Source organism: Phoxinus phoxinus (genome assembly GCF_949152265.1).
Source record: "Phoxinus phoxinus genome assembly, chromosome: 22".
Taxonomy (NCBI): Eukaryota; Metazoa; Chordata; class Actinopteri; order Cypriniformes; family Leuciscidae; genus Phoxinus; species Phoxinus phoxinus.
Genome location: NC_136897.1, coordinates 8,279,400 through 8,294,161, shown reverse-complemented (window position 1 = coordinate 8,294,161; position 14,762 = coordinate 8,279,400). Strand labels below are relative to the sequence as shown.

The 14,762-nt window shown below is 37.5% G+C and overlaps 1 protein-coding gene across 17 annotated transcripts in view; it reads right to left on the bottom strand.

Annotated features, from left to right (window-relative positions):
* adgrl2a (adhesion G protein-coupled receptor L2a) overlaps positions 1-10,691 on the bottom strand; it is a 110,204-nt gene extending 99,513 nt beyond the window's left edge. For 9 of the 17 annotated variants that reach the window (XR_013795847.1, XR_013795848.1, XM_079596956.1 and 6 more), the window contains exon 1: positions 10,155-10,691. The gene's annotated coding sequence lies outside the window, so the exon portion shown is untranslated. The remainder of the gene's footprint in view (positions 1-10,154) is intronic. The other 8 variants (XM_079596944.1, XM_079596945.1, XM_079596946.1 and 5 more) reach the window with 6 other exon arrangements.
* Positions 10,692-14,762: the final 4,071 nt, after the last annotated feature.

The following is a 14,762-nucleotide window of genomic DNA, read 5'->3' as shown; positions in this document are numbered from 1 at the left end:
ATTCCTGTTATGGCAAAGTTGAATTTGCAGCAGTCACTACTCCAGTCTTCAGTGTCACATCATTCTAATGTGCTGATTTGATGCTCAAGAAACATTTCTTCTTATTATCAATGTTGAAAAAAGTTTGTAGAAAGCATAATATTTCGTTCAGGGTTGTTTGATGAATAGAACATTCAAAAAACATCATTAAATGAAATAGAAATCTGTTTATAACATCATCAATTAATGTTCTGTCACTTTTGATCCATTTAATGCGTCCTTGCTGGATAAAAGTATTAACATTGCTGACCTCAAACTTTTGTGCTTATTTAATAATTAATAAGATGTGTTCCGAAACCTAGTGAGCTGCCTACGTTGTTGTGAGCTCTTTGAGAAAACACAGAACTGCTGCTTGTGTAGAGCATTCCAAAATGGTCTTATGAGGTTCCGTTCTGTTAGGATGCTGCCTAAGAAGACAGCTGCCTATGTAGGCAGTATACAGTAAGGCAGCGCAGTAGGTTTTGGAAAAGAGTTATAGTCAATAGTTTGTATATTGCACAGTCACCAGTGCGTTTATTCACATTCTCTGGTGTTTCATTTTTCTGTTGCGCTTTAAAAACAAAACAAAAAAAAACTACAAAATGAGATGAGGGGACAGCTAGAGAGTTTCTCTCTAAGAACACGAGAGTCTAAAATGTTATTGAGGACAGGAAACCATTTGGTGCAACAGAATGAATTAAGCCAAACCAATACAAGATTATCCAATTATAAGACTAATATGGCTTTAGCAAAGGTAATTGCTTTGATGGGGCTTGCGATTCGCTGCATGCGCCGGACAGAAAGTCCAATAGGAAATACAACTGCACCACAAAAGGCATCTTCCATCCTTATGTATTCTGTGACATAATCTATGAATCACATTAAACTCTGTGAATGAAAGCCCACGCACACACGCGCGCACAAAAGATGTTTCTATGCTTTGGTTGGGCATGTTTTCCTTTCTCTTAATTGCAGTGAAGTAACCAGACACACCACTGGAGGTTGGTGAAGCAAACACTGAGTAGATCTTATCAGAATACAACAAAAGAGGCCACTGGAGCCGCGGCGGTGACGGGGGGCCGGTTGTGCCGTGGGCTCGTAGCAATCCACTCGCAGTGTATGAAGATAAAGCAGCGCTGTCCATCACGGGAGATAATGACGGTTAGAAAGATGCCTATTAATTATAAATGCAATGATTTTATTTGGTTCTGTTAGTCAGCATTATGCAGTTTTTGAATTTAACTTTTAAATATTTTAGAATTAAATATGTTATCATAAAAAAGTGTGTGTGTGTGTGTGTGTGTGTGCTTGTTTATATTATTTATGAGGACATATATTTGTATGATGACATGGGTATTACACTGTTATTACAACGTAAATGTGGTTAATGAGGACATTCCTTAGTCCTCGTCATTAAAATGGCAAAAAAACATAAACAATGTTTTATTAAAAATGTAAAAAAGCAGAACGTTTTCTGTGATGGGTAGGTTTAGGGGTACGGTTAGTGTAAGGGGACAGAATACAGTTTGTACAGTTTAAAACCATTACGTCTATGGAATGTGCATAATAGGTGCACCATTGTGTGTGTGTGTGTGTGTGTGTGTGTTTGTCTGTGTGTGTGTGTGTGTGTGTGTGTGAGTGTATTTGTGTGTCTAAATTGAGGTCCCCATGATGAAACAAGCTAATAAATCATACAGAATTAGTTTTTTTGAAAATGTAAAAATGCAGAAAGTTTTGTGTGATCAGTAGATTTAAGGGTTAGGGTTAGTGTAAGAGGACAGAATATACAGTTTGCACAGTGTAAAAACCATTACATCTAGAGAGTCCCCACAAAGATAGCGAACCAGCCGTGTGTGTGTGCGTGTGTGTGTGTGTGTGTGTGTTCTCACATTGTCCAATATATATCTATAAACTAATGTCCTCTACTATATATATCTATATAATGTGTATGTGCTATCTATCTATATTTTTCCCACATCGTAGAATATATACAATGTATTTTTAATGATGCCATTATTTTTTAAAGACTGCTCAACAGTTTCACGTTTGATGTTTCCAGTGTTTTAAAACGCAGTATGTGCTAAACTAAATCTCCTCTGTGGAATCATTTCTTTACAGATATTCAGTTAGATATCTATGATTTTCTCTTATAACTCTCCTGTGTGTGCCGCGAGACAAGCCGCCCCACCACTGTTTGTGTGTTAACAGGGGCGAAAATCACACCAGGCATGTGTGAGTTATGCAAATGCCATTAGGAAGTGTTTGACACTTCACAGTTTTGTGGCATTCAGAGCCATTTCAGCAGGTGTGACAAACCAAAGATATCAAAACTGCCATTTGGCTAAAATACGATTTAAATAATTAAAATGTCATTGATGGGCAGCAACTGCTGATATTTTATACAGATATTGGATCAGTAGTGTTATATAAGATGTGTAAAAATGTATGCTTTTCTTAAAAGTCCATGTTGATATATATTTTTACCACACATCCGCTCAGTCATTTTATGCTACGCCTGTGCAGTCTGTGACCTGTGTCCCCTCCTTAAGGAGTTCACATTGGAAATGCATTGTGGTCATTAGCCAGCCTGACAATAAAGGAACTCGGCTTATATCGTCTGCTGCTTAATCCTGCGCTTTACAGTCCGAGCTCCGGCCGGCCGGTGGAACACGTGCTCAAGACACACTGAGCACTGCCGCTCATTGTGGAAGACGCGATCACACTCTATCACTCTTTACGCATCATTTCCTGTCTTCTGTACTCCTGTCTCTCAGGATAAAAACACTATGTTAGAGAAGACATTACAATTCAAACAAGACCAAGTTTCAACATGATTTAAATTTGTATTTATTTTTTAAATCTGTTAGCAATGCAATTGAGTTTTTTCTTCAGAGATCATGTCTTAGTCTGCCGTTCTTTGTTTTTATTTCAATGGGGGGTGGGACTTGATTTAATCCAGTGAGATTTCATTGGAGCATGAAAGTAAGCGTTCCACATCAGAATGGTGCCAGACCTGAATGCGAGTTTGCAACGGATGCAAACTCAAATCTTTTGTGGAGTTTTTTTTTTTTTTTTTGACTGGGACATGAGGACTGAAGGTCAAATTCACCCAGTTTTAACGTATCCCAGTATTCACTTTCCAAACGTATCCTTACTTGCTATTAATGCCTTAAACATTAACATTACATTAATTTTGATCACATTAAACTAATTTGTTAACTATTGGCAACATTTTTGAAGGGGTATATTAACAGGAACATTACTAAAACAGTGGTTAATAGCTTTTTGGATGGAGCCTCGGTAACATCAGCCAAAAACAAAAGTCATTTTCGAGGTGAAACAAGTCCAGGGTATCTGCATGTTGTTGTTGTTGTTCTTTCTTTAGAAACAATATCTTAAAAAGATAAAGACCTTTTTTTTAAGACCAGCACAAATTAAAAAGTATAATGTATGTCCATACCAAATAAACCCATACAATTTCAAAATAAATAACGTATTACATAATCGTTTACTTAATTAAATTTTTATACTGCTATATAAGCACCAATATATCAATACATTATAATATATATATACATATATATTATAATGTATTGATATATGTATTGAATCAAATTACAAATACATTATTGTGTCACTAAAATACCAATATTAACCAGGATTTTTTTTTTATGCATAATGTGGGACTTTCATTATATATAAGTCAAAAATACCCCAGAACTCTTACTTTGAAATCTTTATGCGTTACTACTTCCAGCTGGTCATTCAAAAAGATGAGGGAGATCAAATACACACTCATCTATTCACCATCTACATGAGCACTGTCATTATTCATTAACAGTAGTGTCATAAGCAATCGCTTGATGTGTGCAGTGTTCACTGATGGCGAACTGCTCTGAAACCGCCGGTAGAACGTGCAACAGCACCGCTTTCTGACTCCCAATGTGCAGCACTTGCTTATTTCATTAAATCGTAGAATTTTGAAGATTAATCAAACATTTAAGATATTAAAGACTTTTTATTACCTTAAATTTTATAAAACTAAATTTAAGACTTAAGTCATTAAATTAAAAAGAAGATGACATTTATATATATATATATATATATATATATATATATATATATATATATATATATATATATATATATATAACATGAACTGATAAACATTCACAATAAAATCTGTAATGTGTGTCAGAAAATTATTTGGTTCAGATTTTATATTATGTTGAAGAGGTGTCAGATCGACTTACATATCTAGTTGGATAAAAAAATCACTGATACCATTCAGCAGATGATTTGTATTGTATTAATATGTCAGTCATGGTAAAAAAAAAAAGAAGAAAAAAAAAGTATTTATATACATGAATCCAGTTTGTTCGGGTAGTAAATATTGCAGCTGTCATTCCTCAGCCCAGCATGGCTGATGCATTGCGTTAAATAAGCACACAAAACACAATGTCGCTGACAAGTAACATTTGAGCCCGAGCGGCCAGGTGAGTGTGTCAGAGCGAAAGACACTTGAAGGCTGTTTGTATTGGGCACATCAGCACTGGAGTAAAGAGTAATGACTGCTACCATAATGTAATTAACTTAGCTCTGCAACCTGGCTGTTGGTCTGAATTAAATTCTCCACTCATTATGGGTCATCTTACGCAATGTGGCCAATGGCCTCTTTTGGAAAATCAATGGAGGCGGAGATGTCAGGTGTCACTCGCAGACTGATTATCCAATCAGTGTACACCTCTGGCTTGCACAAAGGTTTCACACCTTAATAAACTGCTAATCTCTATATCTGAATTTAGATTAATGCATGGTAGCAACAACATTGATTTAGTCGTAATGAAGAGTTCTGCAGCTTGCTCTATTTGGAACGACCCCAAAGTGCTGATCTAGGAACAGTATCCTTTTTGAATTCCGGAGCTTAATCAGTACAACACTGGAGGAAAATAAACAAATGCCAAAGATCAGCCAGTGGTGGCCAGCAACTCAACCCAAGCAGAAATCTTGTCGTCCCTATTGTCTAAAGCATCACTGCACTGTCCTCGCATAATTACAGTTTTTTTCTTATTATTTTTTGATCTCTTGTCTGGACAGCTAAACACTTTTTCTTTTTTTGTATCCAATATTTTAATTTCAGATCTTTCCAATATACTTCACCTTAACAATCAGCGTTTTCATGTCACACACTTTCATTCTGATACATGTGCTCCATTTTTCAGCTGAATCAGCACCTGGTGCATTTTTTTTAACATGTGGAAAGATCATTTAAAGCAAAATTATCTACAACAGGAGGTCAAGAGATCCAGGAACACCCTCATGATTGGCTGCATCTGCCCCGGTGAACCACACAAGATAAGTCTGACCTCTGACCCCGGAATGTTTTTAAGAAACAACTCACTGTTGACCCCAGATTAGATTAGTTATTTGAGGATTAGTGGAATCCGCAGGAAATGTCTTAACCATTATTCTATTTCAGTATTTTCTGATAAGAATTCACACCATCAGTGAAATGTTCTGACACTGAACCGAAGAAACAGAAATGTTAGATTCATATATAATTCCCAAATGCCCATTGACATTTTTGAAACCTTTAATGGATCATTCAAAGTAAAAAAAGTAAGGTTAATAGTAAACTGTAAAGATTTAGTAGAGGTTAATATATAATAATTAGTAAATTAATTATAAATAAATGTAAAAAAACACACAAAAAAACAGCATGAAACTTCTGAAAGTTAGAATTTTTATAATCTTTGAAATTTGGAGATGTTTTTGTTGTACATAACTAATAAAAGGAGAACTACATTGCAGCTTAAACTCTCCTCGGCGTTCTGAAATAACAGGTGTGTCTGCTTAAAAAATGGCCCTTTCAAGTGTGGCCCTGTAAGCCATCCGAGACACAACCTTTCTCCCTACCACCAGACGTCTAATAAACCTCTCTCTCTCTCTCTCTCTCTCTCTCTCTCTCTCTCTCTCTCTCTCTCTCTCTCTCTCTCTCTCTCTCTCTCTCTCTCTCCCTCTCTCCCTCTCTCCCTCTCTCTCTCTCTCTCTCTCTCTCTCTCTCTCCTCTCCTCTCTCTCTCTCTCTCTCTCTCTCTCTCTCTCTCTCTCTCTCTCTCTCTCTCTCTCTCTCTCTCTCTCTCTCTCTCTCTCTCTCTCCCCCCCCCTCTCTCTTTGCTCACAGATACTGTTTACCCTGTACCTTGGGTTCCTACCTTCTCCTCTCTGATGAGAAATTGAATTTTTCTTTTAATTTTTTTCCCTAAATACCAATTCTGCGATAGATAAGTCATGCCTCCCGTGTGTACACCAAACTAAATATGTGTAGTTCTGAATTTGAAACCGAAATAACACGAACCATGCTGGGGACTTCATTTACATTTAAATAAAAATAAACATGCCAGAGTTAATTTAGTTTTAGTAAGTGATTGGATGTAAAAAGGGATTGAACTTATCACTCCGCCACCACTTTATTTGTTGTTGACTTACTGTCAATATTAGTGGGTTATTACTATTATTATTTTACAGTGGAGAATTAAAGCGATACCATGTTGAAATATTATTATTATTACTTTTTTTTTAAACGAAATTACTTTTTTAATCGCCAATTGTTTGTGTTTAGAAGTGATTTCTATGACATATAGAGATATTTAGAAATGAAGCTGATTGCATGTGTGAACACACTGGAGTCTGGGTGTGTTCAGAGAGCTGTGTGCTGCCCACAGTCTGCAGCTGATTAAAATGGCAGCCTGTGTATGAAGTCTGCCGTCCCACTGTCACACAAAACCTTTCGCAAGCAGAAACAAACGCTTTGACAAAATGGCAGAGAAGGCGCCCTGCCTTCCACTGATTACTGATCGTAAAATAAAAACCACCGTAAAATGCAGGTATTTGACCCACCAAAGGCAGTTGAGCACTTTACATAAAACTCCAAGTGTAACAGGGCTGTTTATTCCCCGCAAATTGGCGAGCGTTTATCGGCACAGCAGGGTGCTCTGTAAACACACAACTGAATCAAAAACAGGGAAAGAAATCATCTGATTTGAAATTCTTGCACAACTGAATGTGTTTTCGGTTTTATGCGCTTGGTAACCACAGCGTATATGGCCTTTATCACGGTGTCTCTAAAAGTAACAGCATTGCCCTATGGAGCAAATGACATGTCTAGTAGTCCAATTGTTTTTTTCCCCTCAAATTCCTCAAGCACATCATTTTTATTTATATTTTTTTTGTTTTTGGCATTAAATTATCTAAACACTATTCAGAAACCATAGACCAAGTCCACAAGCTGCGTGGTATATCTGTTGTTCAGTGAGTCCGATTATTTGGTTCGGCTGTGTAAACGCTCTGATGTTCGGAGAACAATGGCTGTCAGTGGAATTACACTGTTGTGCAAAACACACACACAAACACACACATGCACAAAAACACGCACGCCCATAATACCATACTAAAGCTGTAATAAAAGTTATTATTACAAAAGCTTTGGCTCGTTCATTAAGGCTCAACTGTGATATAAAACCACGTTTTTTTTTTTTACTTAGTTTGAAGTGACAAAATGCTCGTATTTCATAAATTTAACCATTCAAATGCTCTCCACATGTGTCTGATGTTCACCATATGGCGATAACATTGAAATGAGCACGCTAGACCACAAATCATATTTTCCAGATCGCCAAAAATAAATCAATAAATGTTAAAAAATCTGAATATTATTCAATGAGCGTAGAAGAGACTATAGGCACATTAATACGGAGGTCGAGGACAAAGAACTCCCATACAATCTCGCTAACAAAATTCATTTTTTAAAACAGATTGATATACGGATACACAATAAAACACAAACTTTCAAAGCTGACTTTAAAAAAAATTAAAATCCGCATTCTAGTTAGGATAAAATGTCTGCACTAGGAAGACGAGGTGAATCGTGAATGATCAGACATCTGCCGGGCTTTATGTGAGATTAGCTCTCATAAACATAAAGCTGCACAATTGTGAGAAAAAATTCTGTGTAGGTGTTATAACATTCATTCATCTCTGCATTACTGGAAATGTATAGAAAAACACGACTTGTCCCGCTTTGAGTGAAAATACCTAAGCAAGTTCTCTGGTGGATCTCATAATCCTGCTCATGTTTGGCTGTTTTCATTTCTCTGATGCAGGAAGGGGGCCAGAAAGAAACACAGCCAAGGAAAATATTCCTTTGAAATGAAAAGGATGGGATAGTGTTTTCACACACAAACACAAAGACGAGGAGAAATGAACTACAAGCCCTGGTCCCCTCTCACCCCTCCTGTTCTCCGGGCCTGTGCTGAAGCTAATAGAGCACAGGGCTCAAATAGAGCTAAGGCCACTTTGAAATGCTAATGGAGCGGCTTCAAACAGAGTCCATTCACACTTATACAAATTCAAAACATTTTTTGGTCAGAGAATGTCTATTTAAAGCACAAAGGGTGACATGCAAGAATCCAGACCAAAAACCACATGCCATATGGTAAAACTCCACATCCTCATCTAAAGTTCTAATTCGGAGGACTTATATTGGGTATTTAAAATAGGGTATTTGTAGCTTTATGAGATCAAATACAAGCCTAGTACTTTTTTTCTAGTTAAAAAAAAATATGTATATAGTATATTACAATATATTTTTCAATGTGAAGTTCAATGTAATGTTCAGAAAAACTATATATTGGCCTGAAATTCTGAATCATAAACTCCAATTTAAAATACAACATAAACATCATCTGCAGGTCTAGACCGATCTGAAACAAGCAGGCGAGATTTTCATTCAGGTGACTCGATATGTTTCGCACTTCAGTTTTTAGTGTCTCTCACGTCATGCACCGCAATTCAAACAACACCGCGCTCATGCATTGACTCGTATTACTGGGTCTTACACACTACAGCGATGTTTACCCGAAAACAACTGTGATTTGCCCAGTGTTTTGGTAACATTTCAAATTGCAGTGTCCAGCTGCATATATTATATGCTATTATATTTAATTGCTACAATAATGACAATAATAGTGTGTAATTATCAGCACCGTAAATAATTATAATACATTAATTACAATAGTATTACTTATGTAATTACAATAATGCAAAGTTTGCCAGTTTCTCTGTGCCCCGGCAAGATGTTTGTTTCAGAGCAGTTCAGTTCAGTGTGTTTGGGCAAAGAAGTGCCACCGACCGGATTCTGCTCATCTCACTGTTGGCACCAGGGGCCCGGGTGCGGATTAATTATAAATGTGGGGTTAAAGGATCTAATTTAACAGCGGCTGCTCACAAGTGTCCGATGTTACATTTAGAGAAAGTCAGGTTCAGACGATTTAAACTGCACTGGGTTCTTACAGTCCCCTAGTTAGCACTCTATCACTGCTGTCGGTGCACTCTGAACCATTCTTTTCACATTAATCATCCCGAGGAGTTAAAAACCAGCAAAAAGAGCCTGAAATTGCTTTTAATTATAGACACAAGACCTCAATTTAACAACCCAAGTCAAGCTTTAGTGAGTTCAACAGTTGATGTAGGTCACCACACGCTTGTTGTAGGAAGCAAAAGGCAATGACAATAAATTAAAGTGTGCAGACTTCACCGACACCTTTAAAGAATTTTCAATGGAATGAAATATCTCTATGGGATTTATTTGAAGACCCCAAGACCCCCCCTCCCCCCATTCCCACACTAATAGTTTCCATTCAAAGAGAGAGTGAGAGAAAGAAAGAAATAAGACAAAGAGAGAAATGGCAGCCGACCAAATCAATCCACATCTGGTTGTGTTTTGATTAACCATTTCTCAATTAGCCATGGTCCCCCTTTCCATCATTTTAATTACTCTGAACAGAGTAGTTTTGTTCTTTTCGAGTCATCTGACCAGAACTCAATGCTTTCATTTTTTTTTCCTCATACATTTTTTTTTTTAATATACAATTTAATAGGCTTATATATTTAAAATGCTCACTTTGATATAGCCTAACCTTACAAAATGCATGACCCGGATAATTAATTCCTCGTTAATATATTTTTGCACAGAAAGTTTGAGTTACCAACCCAAACTTGATAATCATCCACTATAGAGCAACAGGGTTTAACAGTATACGCGCATTATGAGCAATGCATTAACAAAAAGGTTCTTACCTTTTGAGAGTGAACGGAGAGTTGAAGAAAATCAGACGGAAAGTTAATTAATCAGTTGAGGCAATTACAAGCAGGTCTTAGAATAGGAGCAGCGCGTCTCAGCGCACAACGCACACATGCTCCGCTCGTCCGAGCCTTTCTCTCAGTGTGAGCGCTCACATTCCCGCAGACCCGCGCTCAGTCCTGCGCTCCGCCGTGCCGGGATGAAGAGATGCGAGTACGGAGAGAGTCCGTGCGTCTGTCCTGCTGGAGGAGAGAGACAGCGAGGACGCGGACCTGTTCGCAAGGCACTAATTAAAAAAAGAGCAAAAAAGAACGCAAGAAAAACAAACAAACAAACAAAAGCAGTCCTCTTTATTTATTTCAGTCCTTAGAGCGTCTTCTTCGGGTTTGTTGAGTCCCGTTCCAGCCGGAGAGAGAGCGGCCCGCGGCTGAGGGATTTCTCTCTGTGCGAGCTGAGCCGAGATGAGAGAGAGAGGCAGAACTTAAAACCTGGAACTGGATTCCTGGATCACACGGATACGGAGTCGGCGAGAAAATGATCGCATAACCATATTATCGTGAGTACAACTTAAGCAAAGGCTGTTGTGGAAGACGATTACGCAGAGCTGAGGAGGAATGCAAAGCAGATTATTTGTTTTGTATATACAACTTTTTGGCCATTATCCATTGGATTTGCTCTACGTGCCCCTCATAGAGAAAGATTCCTCTCATGCTGTGGGCAGGCTGGCCTGTTCAGCCAATGACTGTACATGTTTTCTCACTGTAATTCTAGCTTGCATCAAAAAGAAAAAGTGCAGATTTTCGTCTTTTTTCCCTCAACTTGGCCTCAATCAGAAAGTGACTGTAGCCATGCTGCAACTGGAGCAGTAATCCACAGAACAAAGGGGCATACATGCCAATTTCACCAACGCGCTTACCATTATTTCATTTGTTGACCATCCTCACAGTCAGTGACCCTTAAATGCAATGCACATCCTAGAACTGTTAAAGAATGAGTTGAAAAGGCCATGTAAGGAAGCATGCAACTGGATCGCATCCCCCTTACACCTGGCTTTAATAAAGCTTTAGAGCAATATTTCAGTCAAATATACAGCAACTCTGAGGGCGTATTTCTCCGTTTCACTCATACAGCAGGTGAAGCTCGGTGTAAGAGTGCACACTTATATTTCCATATGCATAACTTTACATAGTAATAGATCCATTTTGAGGGACAAAAGAGAAAACAGATGTGGTAAAGGTCATTCTGATATTTTTTTCTGATGTTTATGCATTAGTTTTGCTGAAGTAAAACCACATGTGTGTTGCATTCTTGCAGTCAAAGGAAGGCGATGGGGTTTAGCAAAATCACATTTACACAACTACACACTCTCTCGCATAGACACATATAAACACATCAGTTCTGTTACACACCACTGATTTTATCTATTTAAATATGCTAGGTTGTCTCCTCAAAAAAAGCTCATTAAATGCTTTTGCTATTATGGTATTTATTTCTTCAGTACTAAAAAAAAAAAATCTTAAACTGAAGAAAATAAACTTTTTTTAGTATCAATAGACTTTACAAACAAGGAAAATACAATACAAGTTACAATACAAATCTAAATCGAAATTTCATTTAATTTTAAAAGCATTCATAAGAGAAGATATTATGCTAATAATAATACTAATAATGATGATAATCATCCTATAAAGCAACATAAAATGTCATGTTTCATTTTGCAAATGTGGATTTTAAAGAAACAGACCTTGTAAAAGGAATGTGTGCAGCGGAGAACCTGTGACAGATATTTGTCATTTTTGCATGAATACGAATTCAGCTGAACTATGGTGTATTGTAATCGGATTGACTTAATGAAAATAACACTGGTTGATCATTTCAGGAAGGAATTCTATTCATTTTACTTGCTCTTTATGTTATGTAGCACAGCAGATTGTAGCTTAAATAAGGATTAGTGCAGGTATTAGCTGTGTAACACTCTTCTAATCATGATCATCAGAAAATGTTCGGCTTTCCTCTGCTTAGCTGTCTTTGCTATGTCACATCAGACCAAACCCCCACTCCCCCCAAAACATTCCTCTGAAATATCAAGCAGCAACCCTCCCAGTCTTCTGTTTGTAATGTTTTATTTACACTGGTCTGTGTATGTGTGTGCTTGTGTTTTTCTCCATTTCTATGTTTTTAAAATCTGTGGTTTCTACATTTTGTGTATGGGAAACAGATTTTTCATCATCAAACTGATTTTATTGCAGTAAACATGAGGGTTGCGAGCGTAAATGTGTATGTTAGTGAATGCATTGTGCCTCATTTGACATTCACAATACCAGCAGAAATCAACTGTTCACAGGACTTCACACATGTCCAGATCACTTTCTGTTAAACGTGGTCATTTATGCAGTATCCCTCAGGATAGCCTACAGAGTGTGTGTGTGTGTGTGTGTGTGTGTGTGTGTGTGTGTGTGTTCAGGTATTCTATGGGGATAAAACGCCTCAACAAAGATGGTAATATCTGAGATCCTTGTCCTTGTTTTTACTTGTTTTGGTCCCCATGAAAAAACAACTTATAAATCATAGACTGCTTTTTTATGTAAAAAGAAAAATCATTATGTCTATGGAAAGTCCCCATAAAACATGAAAACACGTGTGTGTGTGTGTGTGTGTGTGTGTGTGTGTGTGTGTGTGTGTGAGTGTGAGTGAGAGAGAGAGAGAGAAGAGAGAGAGAGAGAGAGAGAGAGAGAGAGAGAGAGAGAGAGAGAGAGAGAGAGAGAGAGATGCATAAACCCTTTGAAATGTTTATAATACAATTAGATGTTGTTTTGGAGCGTTCTGATTTTTTAAAGGTTGGCAGGCATGCAATTTAAGATTAAAATGTATACAACTATGAACAAATGCTTCAGACACGAAAATCACAAAAAATGTCTCAGACTATGCCCAGGTTTGCCAAAACACCGAAAGAGATTTCAAAATAAGCTCAAACATTTCACATCAAATTCTTCAAATGCCAAATGTTGTTCTCTGTGCCATCCTCTCTTTCCTTTTCTCCCGAGGAACTTTAGGAGAACATCTTAGACTAAGTTACTTAAATTCCGACTCCCCTGAGTTATGAAAGAGAAAACAGAAAAACAATATTTTTTTCCGCGTTTTAAAATCAAGTGAAATTCATCCAGACCACAAACCCAACTGCTTTTGACAGAAACAAAATGAAAAAGTTGTAATAAACACCCAAAACCATTTAAAATAAATTCAAAATGCTATCGAGTAAAACCACCCCTCCTCAAATGTCTCCTCGCCGCTCCAAATTTCACTGTTTACTCAGGAGAGAACGGGGAGGACCAGTCCCGAGCCTCGGAGGAAGTTCACATTCTACTTCCTTCATGACCGCATAGGTTTCTGGATTACACAAATGTCAAATAACTGACCTGTAAAGCTAATGGCTTATACAAACAAATGCCACTCTCCCACATGTAACACTAACACAGCCTTCAACAGTTTCTACGTGTATGTCACTGCATTACGCCGCAATTTTGCATTCTCTCTCAAACTCTTTCTCCCTCCGTCTCCGAAACACGATATCTGCTAAAACAAATATCTGTGAAACAAATCTAACCGGTGCTGAATGGTTTAGCAACTGTTATTAAGGTCACTGTAATTTAAAGTCAGTGTTACGTCTGAACTTGGAGGCTCGATGCAAAGACGTCCACAGCCAAGTGGAAACAGATGTGGCGTAAAAGCAGATACAGCACTAGCCGACAGCTCAGCCCTTCTCTGAGGTCCGCCAGTTAAGATTAATATAGCCCAGACATTAGCATATACAACTGCCGTACGATGACCTGCAAGACTCCAATTCATACTATTTACACAAGAGGCCAAAAACCACATTCTGCAATAACGTTGTCCCCTGCCCATTAGGAAGCTCGGGGTGACTCGATGTCTTATCCAAACTGTACAATTATCTGATGTTTATACAATCCAGATATCATCTTTAAAATGAATAAAGTCGAGAATATTGCAGAACCAAAAACCATAAAAGGGCTTAATTTAATAACAATGATATTAATTATTTGCTTTTGTTTTGAGTTTGGCTGTTGTTAGATTATTTTATGCAGGAGATTAAATGTATCCATTTAAATTTAATTTAACATGCATTGCCATTCTAGGTAAATGGCTGAATATTAAATGCTAAAATACATAAACAAATAAATGAGAAGTCATTGTGTAATATTTACACCCGTGAAGAATTTCAGAGGTATAGAAAATGAATGACTGACCATTAGCGGACCTCCACCAGTTTTTGTTTTACACCAACGGGGGAAAAAAGGAGTGCAAACTTCACAATTTAACTAGGAAAACTTACACACACAAGAAGAGAACAATTTATCTGCCACACGCATGTGTGTTTGGACATGCGAAGATGCTGCTGGGAAGTTGCTCTAGTTTTAATTAACATAAGTACAGTAAGAGAAAGGTAGACGTTCAAAACCAATGTGTCACTACAGGTCCCCTCTGAGGTCAATAATCTTCTGAAATAATTGCCTGAATATTTAATTGAGAGAAGATGAAATATCTCTCACAGTCATACATAATTGTAAATGCGCAATCCTCAGTCC